General features: G+C 38.0%; 1 long non-coding RNA gene and 1 other non-coding gene across 6 annotated transcripts; both read right to left on the minus strand.

Annotated features, from left to right (window-relative positions):
* Positions 1-5,188: 5,188 nt before the first annotated feature.
* LOC141638251 (uncharacterized) lies at positions 5,189-8,618 on the minus strand. Of its 5 annotated transcripts, XR_012542061.1 has the most exons (6): positions 8,342-8,618; positions 7,113-7,240; positions 6,785-6,850; positions 6,525-6,597; positions 6,225-6,259; positions 5,189-5,511 (listed from the first exon to the last, which is right to left on the minus strand). It is a non-coding gene; the product is annotated as an uncharacterized LOC141638251 (long non-coding RNA). The 5 variants fall into 5 exon arrangements; XR_012542064.1 differs by lacking the exon at positions 7,113-7,240 and having other exon boundaries at positions 6,785-6,847; positions 8,342-8,611; XR_012542060.1 differs by lacking the exon at positions 7,113-7,240 and having other exon boundaries at positions 8,342-8,610.
* A 2,757-nt stretch (positions 8,619-11,375) lies between these two features.
* Positions 11,376-11,482, minus strand: LOC141638581 (small nucleolar RNA R71). The gene has a single exon (XR_012542128.1). It is a non-coding gene; the product is annotated as a small nucleolar RNA R71 (small nucleolar RNA).
* Between the last annotated feature and the right edge of the window lie 5,753 nt (positions 11,483-17,235).

Genomic DNA, 17,235 nt, shown 5'->3' on the forward strand with positions numbered 1-17,235 from the left:
AGTTAGCGTTTAGTGATGCTCGACTCGAATGTAGACGAAAGTGCCCTCTAAGAGGAAAACGAACAAGATTTATTAAAGTTGAGTAGTGTGGAGTTGGTCAAAATGGTCGGTCATGCAAAACGAGGCTGGTACTCAGAAGGATTTGAGCTTACGTGGTCGAAAGTTCATGCACGTAGACGCCAAAAAGTAAGAACGTGGTCTTAGAATGCAAAGGGAGAAGAGAAGGGCGGACACTCGCGTGAGAAATATGTGAGACCGAAGGTCTCTATTTATACTAAACACACGACGAAAGTAGGGTTTTTCGGAGAAACTTTGGAAGTGAATCTCGAAAAGATATGAAAAAATACGAAAAATACGCAGAAAAGGACTTGGGAAGAGGCGCAGCAGGCACTGCGTCTCTTAGAAGAGGCGCAACACTTGTTGCGTCCTTTCCCAAGTGGTTTCCTCGTGCGGAAGAAAGATTTCCATGTTTTGATTATGGAGTAACGGATTAATCTTGTTTTCCTTAATATTTTGTGTGAATATTACGGGAAATTCTTTACCAAAGATTAAAAGATTGCAAAATATGGAATAGAAATATCCGGAACATTCCAGAACATTCTGACTCGGTTTTAGAAAATGAAGACGGTTTTTTGACCCGGACTCCAAATGTACTCTAATTACTGCCAAAATGATCGTATCGGCGCGAAGATGTCAGTTAAGAGGTAGACACAAATGTTTGAGCGATCACTTGATGATAAACTTACGAACTGTCACAAATCGTTCCGCGTACCAAACATGCGGCCCAATCATCACCGGGTGGTTTGCGGGAGGTGCAGAAATGAGGTATCTACACCATCACCCCTTACTCAAGATCTCTATAAACATCCATGTTCATTGGCATCCACGAGAGTCATTCTAGACATAGAATCCTAAGGGTAACGAGTTCTGAGTGTTCATGTCACTACTTTTTGTCTTGCCATGGCACGAAGTATTCGAACGGTTCAAATTTTCCATAAAAATTGGTGGCGACTCCACAAATGCAGGCTTATTCAACCTTTCACCGGTTTCAATGCCTCACAAATCGGTAACGGCCCATGACGTTCTTTGGCAATCCAAGGTTTCGTGGGAGAATTGTCGCCGCCTTAAATATCACAACGCGCAGGTGCGCGCAGCGCGAGTGTCCCATGTCCACAGATTAGCAACTCTGCTGGGGATGATACACTTACGTGTTACCCAGGGTGAAACTTGAACAAGGTTAGGGAATAGTTTATACGAGACAGTTGTCGATTTTCATTAATCGACCTTCTTAGGTCCTTTTATTCGGCCTTCCTAGGCTTAACCCAACCCATTGGACCAATCGTCCCGTGTGGACGATCCAAATTCTTATGTGGGCCTAAGGATAGATAGCGATTGACATCAACCATATCGTGGTACATACTCTTGTTTGTATCAAGGGCTTTCACTACTCGAGGAAATGGACTAAGAACCGTCCTTACTCATGTTTGGTATGGACCTCTCCACAAACCAGGGTTTGATTGCTTGGTATGGCTGTTGGAATATGTGTCCTCCGACAATAATGCGATCACAATTGTCGATCATATTGATCACATGTTTAAATCTCATTTTAAGAATACATAAGGGATGATTCATTTTATAGTCAACTGATCAACATTAATCGGTAACGATTGGCTTGCTAGAGTTTGACGTTACTGTCGTGGGACGGTGGTGGTTAGTTGATCCCTTAAGGTCACACCTAAAGGATGATGCCCTTATCTGTAAAGTTGATTAATTGTATGACGATGCAAGTTGATCAATTCCTTAAAATTGAACAATACATTTGTGAGAGAGAATATTGATATCTTATTGTAATGGGATTAAATAAGATTTATTTTAGTAATTGAAATATTTTATTACTAAAACTGTTTATTGTTTGTGAAACAATAGAGATGATGAGGAATGGTTAATTATAATTACAAGATGTTGTGAATTATAATTAAATGACCCATTTTATTTATGTGATCAAGTATCACTAGTCAATTTGTTAAATGTGACTTAATTAATTTATAAAATGATATTTATCTGATAAATGTGCATTAAAATTAATTGATAACATGTAGCATACTACATGTGACATATTGTGTGACAAATGACAAATTGACAAAATAAAATGGTAGTCCATTTTATGGTACATGGACCGAAATATTGGAGGTAGTATGGGTGAGTGGGTGTTTTGTTTAATGGATAAATAAAACACTATGATTACCTATAATGTAGGGTAGCCTTACACCTACTTTTCGTAATAAGAACAAAAGTAAAAGAAAAGACCATGCAATGGTCTTAATATACTCCTCCACCGGTTTTGTAAGAATGAGAGAGATTTATATTCTCTTATTTTTACTTGTATTCATACACATGCAAAAATATCATCTTCTCTCACATGTTCATCCTTTTCTACATCAAAACATGAGATTTTTGATTCAAATTGTTCATGAAAGATTACTAAAATTATTAATTTAATATATGAGTGTTAGTAATTAATTTTAAGGTAAACTACTAAACTAATATCTAGCTAATATTATTTAGTGGGGATAAGGGATAATCTTGGGTGCAATCAAGAGGAGAATCTCTACTATGGGATTTTTGGAGGATCACCCTTATATTCATTATAGCTCAAGAACTAACAAGTAGGAGATCTTGTTGGTGCCCATAAATGACCGAAATTTAGATGGTGAGAAATCAATTTTCTTATCTCTTCTTATTTATGTTTGCATGAATAAGATCTAGCTTTTATTTTATGACTAAATAAACTAATACATATATGAATATGTAATTTAATGATATATAGATTTCTAACAATGGCAACCCACCTTTTAAGCCAAAACCCTTTAAATGCACTCAGCATACCGTTATAAACCATGTATGAATGTTTGTATCATATACGTGATCACCATTTTTTAAACAGAACCATGACGTAATTTTGTAAAATAAAATCCTTTTCAAAATGTAAATGTTTCAAAGTGGCCTAAAATAGCGCAAAATGAGTCAAAACTCTGTCCAAATGTCCAGTCAAAATCCGGGCCTCAAAACCCCATTTTAAGACCTCACTTCGAGTCAGCACTCCTACAACTACACTACAGGTTGCCTAGGACAAACATTTCAAATTTTGTCATTTTCAAACCTCACTTGACACAGTGGCACATGCCCACTTCACGAGTCAAGTCTCCTTTTTTGAGTAAGTGTGCTAAAATGGTCGATTATGTTTTGATTCGTCGTCGATCTCTTATCCCCAGTTTCCAAGATGCCTGGTAATAGTCACGCAAGCGTTAATGGACAACCCGGAAATGGTAATGATCTAATCCTAGCTGCGCTCGTCCGTCTCCAAACAAGTCAAGACCAAGCTTATGCTCGCCTCAATGCTATCGAAGGCAGAATTGTTGCTATAGAAACTAGACTTCCTCCTGCAGAGAATGATGTTCCCGATATGAGAGTGCATGATAAACTTCCACCCTTTGTTAGACAACCAGAAGTCAACCCCCCACTAGGTCCTACTAAAGCTAAAAAGCGACTCCAATACTTGGAGGAGCAACTAATGTACCTTAAGGGAGATGACATCTACAAGGAGAATAATCGCAAGTATGAGGCGGTAAATGCTCAACTACCAACTAACTTCAACATGACTGGCATCCCAAAGTTCAAGGGGCATGAAAACCCTTTGAACCATAGTCCTACCTTCAAAGATTATATGTCTATCAAAGGCATCTAACCCGAGATATTCCTAAGGATCTTTCTTCATCTCTCAACACTATTACTAAGCAATGGTTTTACTCTATAAAGCACAAGAAAATTGCCACTTGGGAAGATGCCGTAATTGAGTTCACTAAACAATACGCGGATAATGCTGAAATCCAAGTCAATATGCGCACTTTAGAGGTTCTTACCCAAAATGAGAAAGAAGGCTTCACTGACTTCCTAAGTAGGTGGTGTAAGACTAGTACACAACTTGTTGAACGTCAAGATGAAGCCACTCTTGTGGAAAGTTCGTGGATAATTTGAGACCCATTTATGCAAACCATTTGAGGTACCAAAACATAAAGTCTTTCAAAGACTTGACTTTGCTAGGAACGAGAATTGAAGACGACATCCATAAAGGACTCTTGTCTAAAACGATAGGTCGCGGATATCAGGGTTCAACGAGTCGTTCTTATGGCTCCACTAGCAAAACCGATGAGGTTAACCTTGCCGAATCATCTGCTAAGAAGAATAACCCACGGAGAAAATTTACCTATATTGGTGAATCATATTCCACTGCTCTGAAAAGGTTGATGAAACAAGGTAAGCTCCAACCTATATGACCTACACCTGACCCAGAGAAGATGTCTAAATTCTGGGATGAGTGCATACTGCGAATATCATAGAGGCAAGGGACACGATACGGAGAAATGTTTTAAATTGAAACATGTCATCTAGAATATGATTGAAGATGGTCGTCTACCCATACCTCCCGCAAGCAAGCCTAACAATACTCAGAATCCTCTTGGAGTCACTACTACACATACCTTGCATTGGTGACGCTTTTTCAGGCGTTTTTCGACGCTTTAAAGCGTCAATTTTGTTTTTATCGACGCTTTATAAAAGCGTCAAATTTTGGGCCGTCACTATTTTTTTACGCTTTTTTTAGTCAATAATTATGACATTTTTTAGCGTCTTTATGGCCTATTGACGCTTTTAATTGTCAACAAAATTGACGCTTTTAAGCGTCTTTGGTGGCTATTGACGCTTTTAATTGTCAATAAATGTGACGCTTTTAAACGTCTTCATGGACTATTAACGCTTTTAATTGTTAACAAAATTGACGCTTTTAAGCGTCTTTGGTGGCTATTGACGCTTTTAATTGTCAACAAAATTGACGCTTTTAAGCGTCTTTGGTGGCTATTGACGCTTTTAATTGTCAATAAATGTGACGCTTTTAAGCGTCTTCTGCGACTATTGATGGTTTTATGTGTCAGTCGATGAGACGGAATTAGGCGTCAACTATTAATATATTGACGCTTCTTATTGTCAGAGTATAATTTCGGCTTTTAGATTTTTAAGAATTTGATTTCCTGATAAAATCGTAAAGAATAAATAGACATATAATGTAGTAGTACTACACTACTACTAGCTATTACTAAATCATAAACCAACATAATGCAATTTATATATATAATGAAGTAGTACCCACGTACTTTTATAAATAATCACAAGTCTGATACATATATCGTCTCCGTCACAAATACTAGCATCGACAATTTACCTAATATAAACTAGTACTTTATAGTACGACAAAATCAAAAATAGCAATAAGGATCCGGATGAAAGTAAAATCCAACATAAAGTTGTCAAAAAGTCGTAAATAATGCTATGAAACTAGCTAGACAAGGACACCTAGTAGTTTGAACGTCGTAGGGGCTTCAATGATGTAGGCGCAATGTTAAAGGGGCTTCAATCAACATATGAAGGCGCATCTTGACCATCTGACGAATCTGAAACCTACAACGGGCATACAAAATATATTTTATATGAATATATTTGATTAGTACACACTGAAGGCAGGAATAACATAAAGCAATAATTTACATGAATATATTTGATTAGCTCCAAAATTTTACCTTCACATGGAAATCAAAATTCCAGCAGAAAAAGAACCTAACTCCGATGGAAGCAACACCAAATGTTTATGGATTTTGGGCTTATGATGCTACTACTGCTCTAGTTAGAGCTGTCGAATGAGTTGGTAATATTAATTTCACCTATCGGAAAGCTGACATGGAAGCTAACTTATCTACTGATATTGCTACAATGGTAGTCTCACAGGTTGGCCCCCTAAGTTGCTGAAAAAACTGTTACACTTGAGATTTAAAGGTTTGAGTTGTAATTTCTCTTTTCGATGGGGAGATTCAAGGCTTGACTTTTCAGTTCATAAAACATTAGGAATTGTGGGAAGCATGTAATCGGGTATTGGACACCATCCAGCGGACTAGTTAAGCCATCTGACAGTGGAAAACATGCTACTTCAGTTGTTAGCCTTGCCACCATTAGATGGCCTAGTGATTCAACATCGATTCCTAGAGGTTGGGTGAGTTCAGCAAACGGATAGAATAGCTAATATTGCAAGTACCAACTCCTTAAAGAGAGCCAATGAAACAATACTTATAGTTACTAACGGAAATGAACTACTCTGTTTATGTTAGTCAGTAGTTTACCTTTGTTCAAATTTGATCCATATCATATCTTCGACCTACATCAAAGACCAACAAAAAATGGGAACAAATTAAATGTTACAATAGGACACAAAAACTGGAATATTAATGAACATGTATACTAGTCATCGCTAATATTACAAGTACCAACCGCCTAAAGAGAGCCAATGAAACAATACTTGTAGTTACTAAGGGAATTGAACTACTTTGTTTATGCTAGTCATTAATTTACCTTTGTTCAAAATTTCTCACAAAAGTGGTAAAGGTAAACAATTGACTAAGAAAGAGAGAGTATAAACTAACCATAAACTATACACAACCTTCATACTTGCAATAGTATCGGTTCCCCTATCTTGATTCTAGCCAAACCATTTGCCTATCATAAATTCAGTGGCAAAAACAAAGATCAGCTTGTACCCTAGTTCGATAAAAACTCGAATCCTACACAAAACAAGAAGTCCATTCTACTGACAAGTTCAATTGAGATTTCTTCATTACAGTACCCCAACAAATCATCAACATTACTACTGACAAGTTCAATTGAGATTTTAAGTTCAAATTACCGATTATTTTCCCCTAGCTTATCTTGTTCCAATAGTAAACATTGTTCCGCCAGTGTCCCGGTACTACTAATAATTTCAATTTAGAGCATCAAAGCCAAGCAAATCTCGTTAAATACACAAGCAGGGTCAACTACATTGATTAAGAAAGACAAATAAGAAGACCTATATTAATTTATACCCAATTGAGTATACAAAAGAACAAAGCATGGAACCTTAAATTTTACTCCCTCAGTCGGTCATTTGTTTACCTTTTTTTTTTCTTTGTGGCGGGTATTTTAGTTGAAGGTAAACAAATGATTTGAGACGAAGGGAAGGAGTAGTATTGTACCTGAAAAAAGTTGTTAATTGGTCGCGGGTAGTCAGTTGGCCGCTAACTTGTGTTGTGGTTTTATTTTGGAGGGAAGGCTGCTAAACCTGGGTTCGAATACGTATCTCCCACTCTTGGACGTAGGAAATCTACATCCACATTAAGGTTGAGATGTGTATTTAAATGTGGGAGATCTACAAGATATACATACGTAGACACGGCCCATTTTTACCTTGAACACAAAAAGTTGAACGATTGACATTTACTTTATGATTGTCTCAAGTTCAAGGCATCTCATTCCATCTTACAATAACATAAACCAACAGATTAGTTCGATAATCATTACCCTCCCGAGTCCCGACCAGTCGTCGATGTTCCAAAAGGGTTCAACATGTAGATGAAAATGTAAGAATTGCTGCTATACAATCTACTTCCCCAGTTCTTCATAATTAAAATGTAACATTCAGAAATGCAATAAACCGACTACAACCGTCATTGTTAAAACAATAGTATCTGAAAATCTGAACAGAATGATCCATGACTAAGCAAATATTAATATTCATCAACATCACAACATTTATTTTCTCTCTGATATCAAAGATTAATATTTATCAACATCCATGATCGCAAAAACTAACTCGTAACCGTCTAGAAGAATACGTTGTCTAGAATATTTCCTTCATAGGTGATAGGTCTAATGACATTGGACACTTCAATATCATCAATAACTCAAAATGTATCCAAAGGGTGTTAAACTGTTTATGTTTCACCGTTATGGCCTGCGAAGCTTGACTAGAGTCGAGTATCGTTTGAGTCGAACAGGGGTCACATGCAGGACCTGAATTAACTTAATGTTGTTCCAAATTTTTCCTTTAATAACAAATAAACAATTCACAATTATAACTATAGACGATCTGTTCTAACAATATTTGCTATCAAAACAAAAACAATAAAAAAAACTATACACAGCACACAAATCATGGATTAATTAATCTACACTTTGCTATCAAAGAATTTCAACAACCGTTTGCATAAACAATTAAAAGAAATCATATTAGCCCAAAATAAAAAAAAAAAACATAACTTTGTGACTTATGAGTAATAACTTACGAATTATTGAAATTATCAAGCAATACTTAATCATGTTGCTGATGATCGAAATTATCAACCACACCCACAATTCGATTAAATCAATTAAAATTTACAATAACTTCCGAGTAGATGAAAAAGAGTGAAGAGTAGAACCGTACCTATGATAGGTAATAGGCAGATTGTATCTTTGTGAGTTGAAGAATTAGAATTGATTGGCAGATTAGCAGATTTTTTTTAATTGCCCTTGATCTGATGATGATCGAACGAGAATTTGAAAGGTTAGGGTTTTTTTTCTTTGAAGAATGACAAAATAACGTAGTGAGTGTGATGATAATGGATGGATGGATGGGTATTAGTGGGCTTTTTAGGTGAAATTTGAAATTTGCGCTTCTTTCACTTAGTATATGGCGGTTTTCCCAAATATCAAATTCGAGAGTTAATAATGAGGTCGACGGTTTATACAAGCGTCAATGCGAAAGCGTAATCAATGTAAGGGATTTGTAGTAGTGAGTTCTGATGCATAGATGAAGAATCCACATTGGATTGTTCACACCTCATTTCTCCAGTCGAGGATGAGATTCATGCTCTAGAAGATGAGGGGAGTTATTCCATCATTTCTCCTACCATTGTCGATTTTATCGCATGGGCAAAGATTGTAAGTAGGCAAGTTACGGATCTGAAAGTGATGTGACCATTATTTGAGCATATTTAGTCCCCAAATTAGCCTCGTTCCTATGCTTTTTAGTGCATATTTGGGTCATTTACTATCTTTAGTCCTTTGTTTTGCATATTCTTTGAGGTTTTGTTTCCTTGGTAGGAGAGAAGTGCAAACCTTGCATTTTCATGGCAAAATAGAGCTAAATTGATCGAATCTAATGACCAAGCATCAAAGAGAAGACAAGACTAGAAGGCCTTTGTACATATTATAGTATATGGGCAATGATGAAGAAATCCTTGCATCCCCGACTAAATCCCGGAGGATTATTGGAAGAAGAGAGGAAGAAAAGAAGAAAAGGAAGGCTGGGACGAGATCCGCTCGTCCAACCATAAAGACGCCCGTCCAAGACTGAAAGAATCCGAGCGTCTTTGCCATAGGGACGCTCGTCCAGAAGCCTCCCAGGACGCTCGTCCAAGCCAGCTGACCGCCCGACCAGCCACCCCAGAATCCGCTCGTCCCGACCCTTGGACGCCCGGATTGTGTTACAGACACACACGTCCTCTTCTTGCTTCATGAGAGATGCCAATATTTTTGAAAGACCGACAAAAAGGAGACCCGCATCTTTTTCTGAGAGGAGCGATTCCTCACGGACTTAATCGTCATTTAAGCCCTTAGTAAACCCTATTTTGTGTACCTAATCCCCACTATAAATACCCCACTAGTCTAATTAGAGTAATCATGTTCTTCTTATCAATCTTTAGTGTAGTTTATATCATTCTAATCTCTTCTTAATCTTGTAATCAACTTCTAATCAAATATTAATACAAATCTCATTTCCTTAATTTCTCTTTTGTTCATCTTTTATTTTGGGTAATTGAAGATTATTTGGGTTACTGTTGGGAGATTGACAACCTTCCAATCATTCATCAAGTACTTCTATTATTCTTTGCTTTATTTTGGAATCATTATTAGGTATAATTCTCTTAATCCCTTTTTAATTGTTGTTAATCATCTTCATTTATTCATCATGTTTTGCTTTGTTAATATGATTGACAACCTTGTTAACATGTTAAACTTGATAATGAGTGAGTAGTTTCCTTAAGTAGGGTTAATGGGTAATTAGGGGAAACCAACATGGGGGATGATTCATGCCTAATTTAATATGTTTTCATAATTTATTTGCGTTCTTGTTGTGATCTTAAGTTATGCACATGTTATGTTTGATGAAATGCGAGCCTATGAATCCTTACATTTTTTATCCATCACTTACCTTTTCAATGAGACTTGTAAGACATAAACCAACTCGAGTCTCATTAGACCATGCATATAGTTGAGTAGGGAGTATTAAGTCGACTTGTAGGTGTTGTACAATCTAATCGATTCGGCTCCGGGACCCAAACCTTCATAGGATTGTAAGATATAAACCAACTCGATCTATCACAACAATAATTGCTTGCTTATAATTTGAGAATATGTTTGTATGATCAATTCCCATGAATCCCCTATGACCCCATGACACCCTAGTGCCTTTAATCAATTGTTTACATCTCATTTTAATCATCTTGATTGTTTACTTTTATTGCTATTTAGTTTAGTGATCTTCTTATCTCAACCCAAATCGTGACACCCCTAGACACCGCTACTTGCAATCGAAAATCCTACATCAATACCCGTCCCTTGGGATCCGACCTTTACTTGCCTCTTTACTAATAGTAGAGTTGTTTGTGAAGTTATAAATATTGTTTTGGTCTAGGTGCTCCTAACGACAAGTAACCGAAAATTAAGCTCCAAGTGAGTCCGACAAAAAATGGCGCCATTGTCGGGGACGGTGTTAACTTGATTTGATTTTCTTAGATTGTTATTAGTTATGTCTTTCTTTGCCTTGGGGAAGTAAAACTCCTCAAGGATTGTTCTAATTGTTTTCAAGTTGTTTGATATTTTGCATGTCTAGAAGATCACAAGGTAACTTGTTACCCATTGATCACGTGATTGAAAGGACTTTGACAACCAATAGAAGGCTTGCTAGAAACACTTTGAGAGGAATTGGTGAGGTTGTAGATATTCAACCAAATACTATTGAGTTCATCATCCCTTTTGCAAAAGAAGGTGAGGAGAACCCATCACAAAATCAACCACCAAATCAATCACAAAATCAACCCACAATGCCTAAATTTTCATCACATTCCGTACCAACCGAGGAGAAACTACCCAATGGTACTCCCACACCACAACACTTAACCGGAAATTTTATTGCAAAATCCGCATTTATCCAATTAGTCGAAAGAAGCCAATTTGGGGGAATGCCTAGTGAAGACCCTCATTATCATATGGAGACTTTTTGTGACTATTGTGATGCGATTTCACAAACCGGTGTGACTCAAGACCAAATTCGATGGATCTTATTTCTTTTTTCTCTAATTGGCACCGCAAAACAATGGTTGAAGAGCTTTGATAAGGCTACTCTTGGAATTGACTCTTGGAAGAAGTTGTCTCTAGCTTTCTACAAAAAATTCTACGCTCCGGAAAAGACTAACATGCTAAGAGCTCAAATTACGGGTTTTAAGCAAAGGGATGAAGAATCTTTGTATGAAGCTTGGGAGCAGTTCAAAGGAATTTGTCGCTCATGTCCTCATCATGGACTTAGCGAGTGGTTCTTGGTACAACAATTTTGGAATGGTCTTTATGAAGACTCAAGAAACATTCTCAACATGGGATCAAATGGTATGTTCACCGAAGTTGGCGATAATCAAACTTGGAACAAGATTGAGGAAATGGCGGTCCATAATTCACAAAATAGTAGACCTCACAAGGCTACTAGAGGAGGAAAGCATGAAGTGGACTCTATTACTCAATTGGGAGCTCAACTTAGTGCTCATATTGATACCATCAACTTGAAGTTTGAAAAGGCTATGGCTAAACTTGAAGAAGCCTCAAAATCACCAAAGCATCATGTTAATGCCATGGTAGCATCTTCATCAATCCCAAGTGGGATATGTGAGAATTGTGGAACTTTGGGACATGACCAAAGTGAATGTAGGGGAACAAATGAACAAGTGAATGCTTTTCAAGCATACAAGAGTGGTACCCCTTATTCCAATTATTACAATGAAAACACCAAATTCAACCCAAATCTCTCATACAAAAGCCAAAATGTTCAAAACCCTCAACAAACATACACTCCACCTCCCATGAGAAACCAAAATCAAAGACCCTTTTTCAACCAAAACCAAGGTTACCAAAATCAAACTCCATACAATCAACAAAGTGACCAAGGTTTTGATGTTCAAAAAGCGGTCCTCCAAATGCAAAAGAATCAACAAGAATTTTTCTCTCAAATGAAAAAAGATAGCCAAGCAAACGACATCACCATCAACAACATCCTAGCCCACACAAAAATGTTCGAAACTCAATTGACCCAACTAGCATCTTCAAAGTCTCAAAGACAAAAGGGGCAATTACCACCTCAAAGTAACCCCCCAAGATATGAAACGGTTAGTGCCATTCACTTGAGGAGTGGTACGAGATATGAAGGACCAAAGAAGCAAGTTGAGGATGAAGTTGTGGAGGCTAGTGACAAAGAAGAAGTTGTGCAAAACTCTAAGGAAGATGAACCAAGAAAAGAAGAAGTTTCAAGAAAAAGTCAAGAAAAGGCCAAGGAGAAGGAGCCCATTATGATTAAACTTCCATTCCCAAGTCGTCAAGCTAAGCCTAAATTTGATGACCAACTTGGAAAATTCATGGAAACTGTGAAGAATTTGGAAGTCTCGATTCCTTTTACGGAATTAATCAATCACGTGCCGGCCTATGCAAAGTACATGAAGGACATCCTTACGAAAAAGAAGTCGATCCGGAAGCTTGAAACTATCGCCTTCGCTAAGGTGAGTAGTGCAATCCTTCAAGGGAGTTCACCTCCAAAACTTAAAGACCCGGGAAGCTTCTCAATACCGTGTACCATTGGCGACACCACGATAAACAAGGCTTTGTGTGATCTAGGAGCAAGCGTGAGTGTTATGCCGTATTCGGTTAGTAAAAGGCTAGGGATGGGAGAGCTTAAATGTACCAACATCACACTCCAAATGGCCGATAGATCGACGAAGACATCGTTAGGGATATGGGAAGATGTTCCCGTGAGAATCAGCAAATTCTTCATCCCGGTGGACTTTGTCATTGTTGACATGGAAGAAGACTCCAATATTCCGATCATCCTAGGTAGACCTTTCTTGCACACCGCGGGTGCGGTGATAAATGTGAAGCACGGAGAGCTTACTCTAGAAGTGGGAGACGAGACCATAACTTTCAATCTTGACAAGACCATGAGAACTCCCCGATTGCATGAATCATGCTTTATGGTTGATCACTATAGCCGGAAGGATGATAGGAAGAAGTCGGAATTCCAATGGAAAAAGGAAGTTGATGATGCTCCATCAAAAGAGCAAGGAAATAGCAACAGTGAGAGCTTGAAAAGCTCACCCATGACAAGTGAAGAGGATGGCCTCATTGGCCAAAACAAGAAAGAAGGAGAGTTATCTATATCAACTCAAGAAATTTTTAATGATCAAGTAGACGAAGTTTGAGGTCTTTGGGATGATGAGTTCGAAGGGATATTCAATCCCTACATTGGTAATGCTATGAACCAAGACCATCATGGACAACAACAAGTGCAAGGATCCATTGAGGATCTTTATCATGACAATGAACAAGCTTTCGACAACTTCTTCAAGATGTTGAGCAACATCAACAACACCTTGAACATGCCCCCTCGACATCTCACATTGGATGAGAGTTTGGTGGAGTCCTCCCTAAACCACTATTTGTAAATATTCTAACTCCCTAACTTGCATTTTAATTTTTACATTGCATTCTTTGTCAATTTATATTTTTGTGCCTTGATCAAGATATTCATCATTTTGAGAGAAGTGAGGGAGGGACTTATGATTTCATTAATGTGTAGTGCTTTGACTTAGTGTGGGGATAGCAATTGCCTAGGCTATTCATGCCTTTGTAGTGCCCCCACAATGAAGAACACGAGGATTGAAGAATGAAAATGTTTACGGGTTATGCAGTACCCACGGATAGACCTGAATCCGTGTGGACGAGGAAGAATCCGAGCGGCCAAAAGGGAATCCGCTCGTCGTCAAGGAATCCGAGCGTCTAAGATGCAATCCGCTCGTCTGGCAGAGCTGCAGAGTTCAAAAATATTGTCTTTCTGCTGTTGATTTTTAAATTTTCTCCCTTTAACAGAATCCGAGCGTCCGTCCAGGAAGTCGCTCGTCCCAAATTGAAAAATCCGCTCGTCTTTGCTGAAAGACGCTCGTCATGTGGCGTCATTTCCTGAGGCAAAACACGAACAATCTAAGCGTCCAGATCCTTGGTTCGCTCGTCCCCTGCTGCTATTTCAAATATAACGGGTCTATTAAACCCTCTTCCCTCATTCATTTTCATTTCTTCTACATTCAAACACTATCCAAAACCCAAAAACCCCAAAAACCCTCATACTCTACATCAACAAAACCAAATTTCCTCAACCAAATTCAACAAAATCAAATCCAAACTTCCTCACAACAAAAATTAATCACTCCTTTTACCACAACAATTGATTCAAACACCAAAATCTTCAACTTTTGAGTCGAATTTTAAGATACAAAGCAACATTCTTTCATCTTAAATCAATTTGGGCATAACTAAAAATTGGAGATTTCAATTTTGCTTTGGTGTAATCAAGAATGGCAAGAACTAAAGGAGGTAACAAGGCACCCCCAAAGAAGACACTTTCAAAAAGGCAACAAGCTCTTCAAGCAAAACAATTGTCAAAGGCATTGGTAGTCCATGAGGCAAGATTGGAGGTTCAACAAGGTCCCCCTATGGAAGCTACAACATCAACAACTCCGGTCATTGAGCAATTATCCAATTATCTGGAGGTAATTTTCACTTCCGACTCTCATAGGGATAAATTTGTTCGCTTTGCTAAGAAAACCATTATGCCTACAAAATTTATTTGTGAAGATGCTTTGACAAAGTTGGGTGTTCTTGAAAAAACCAAAACCTTCTTTGAGGCTATGGGATTGGGTAAATTATTTACCATGAAAGAATTGACATACCCCTCCCTCACCTTGGAATTTTTGAGTTCCTTGAAAGTCACAAGGGTGGAGACTAGAACCCACATCGAGTTTCGTCTTTCAAATGTTGGTAGATGCATCACTTATGGCGAGTTGAGTAAGATTTTAGGCCTTAGCGATACCCCGAAATATACAAAGATCCCCGACAAGTATGACCCCGCTCCTCTTTGGGAGGCAATTTCCAGAAAGAAATTTGCGCGCTTTCATGATTGCCATTCTCTATTACTCCACCATCCGGGCATTAGAGTGTGGCATAAGGTCATTGGGAATACTTTGATAGCAAGAAATGGCACTAATCATCTTACCAAGCTCGATTGTGTTCTTCTTGAGTCGGCCTTGAACATAGGAAGGGAATATACTAAGCCATATAATGCTCTAAGACTTTTGGTTGAGCGATGGCTTAATGTCGATTGTGGTAAAGAGGGAACCGCTTTCATTGTGAATGGAGGACTAGTTACCCATTTGGCCAAGCACTTTAACCCAAAATTCAAAAAAGACAACACTTATGTGGCGGTTAAAGGAGGCCATCTCATTGATATGGACACCATGATTCACAAGTTTAAGTGGGTCAAGCATGATTCTCTTGACACCAAATATGGGTGGTTAACCAATGAAGCTAGATCCTTCATCTTGCCTTCAAAGATTTGCCGATTGAGTGTTCACCGACCGAACTACCTTCTTCCACTCTCCGAGGAGACGGAGTACATTATTGAACAACAAAGAGGCGAGATTGACGAGCCCTCCTCCTCCATTATCACACCACTCTACCCATTTGAGTATCACGAGTTCAAACCCAAGGATGTCGAGGTAGGAAATGATTACATGACTCTACTCATGAGGGAAATGTACAAGCAAGCTTACAATGATAGAATGGATGCTTACAAGGCCCAATATCCGCCCCTCCTACATCTAGCTAGGCAAGGACTTCTTGATCCATCATGTCCTTTGCCTAGTTGGGCGGATAGGGAAGTTTTCTTTCCTAGCACTTCTAGTGGTGGAAGATTGGGTGGAGAGGAGAATGTTGATGATGAGGGTGTTGATGAAGAAGGTGAAGAACAAGAGGTTCAAGAAAGTGTTCAAGAAGAAGAAGCTCAAGAAGAGGAAGAAGAAAGTGAGGAAGAGCAAGGAAGTGAAAGTGGGAGTGGAGATGATTCCACATCTATGGAGGAAGATGATGATAATGATGATATAATGGAGGATTAGCAAACCTTGGAGGCTCCTACACTCTTTCACCCCCCTTATGGTTTGTCTACTTTTGTTTTCTTTATTTTATTTTGATCATTTGTTTGAGGAGTCCTAGCAACATGGAGGACTAACACCTTGGCTTCATTAAGGTGTTCTTTTCATTGTTCCCACTTGTAAAATCTAAAATGACAATTTGTAGTTTCATGCATTGCATTCCATGTGCATAAACTACGCCAAAATTCAAGACGTTAGAATTAATGTCTATTTTGGTTTGGGGAAGTCCATGCATATGCATCGGGAGCTAATTTAAATTATGCTCTCCGCCATAACAAAAACACATGCATCATGTAGTGTAGCTTAGTATAGTTTGCGTTTAGTTTAGAAATCATGCATCATGCTTGCATAATTTCTTATCGTATTGGCCATTGAGGACAATGCCCGTACTAGTGTGGGGATGGGAAATTCTAACTTGACTTTTATTCAAAATCCAAAAAAATCAAGAATTTCGAAAAATCCAAAACAATTGAAAAATTGAAAAAAAAATCAAAAACATGTTCATTTCCTTTTTAGTGTAGTCTTGTATATATTGTTATATATATTATGTTTGTTCATCCTTGTTCACATTAATCGACTACGCCACATCCGAGACATGAGGGTATTGAATACCGCATGGTATGATCTTTCCAATCTCCTTTTTCCTCTTTATGTTAATGACTATGTGGCTTTATTTTGATTGATGTGGTAAAAACAATGTGAATTTAGGATTGCATTTAGATTATTTGGCATATTAGTTGGTAGAAGCACATGCATTAGGATGTATAAATGTTAGTTGCATCATGACATGTAGTTTGCATGTTAGAAAAATTTTGTGAAACCGTCTACTTGGGAAGCTTGACAAGTGTATATAGGCCCTAGTAGATGCTTTTTCTTCTTAAGACTTTGCTTGTTAGAATACTTGTAAAACACCCTAGGATGTGTCATGCTAGTATCCTTTGACCCATGGATTAAGGCCAAGTCAAGAGTACCTTGTGGTGTGATAACTCATTGGCTACCGTTTATTCCAAGGTGATCCTTGAAACCATGCAACCATCAT

Source organism: Silene latifolia, unplaced genomic scaffold (genome assembly GCF_048544455.1).
Source record: "Silene latifolia isolate original U9 population unplaced genomic scaffold, ASM4854445v1 scaffold_20.1, whole genome shotgun sequence".
NCBI classification, from domain to species: Eukaryota; Viridiplantae; Streptophyta; class Magnoliopsida; order Caryophyllales; family Caryophyllaceae; genus Silene; species Silene latifolia.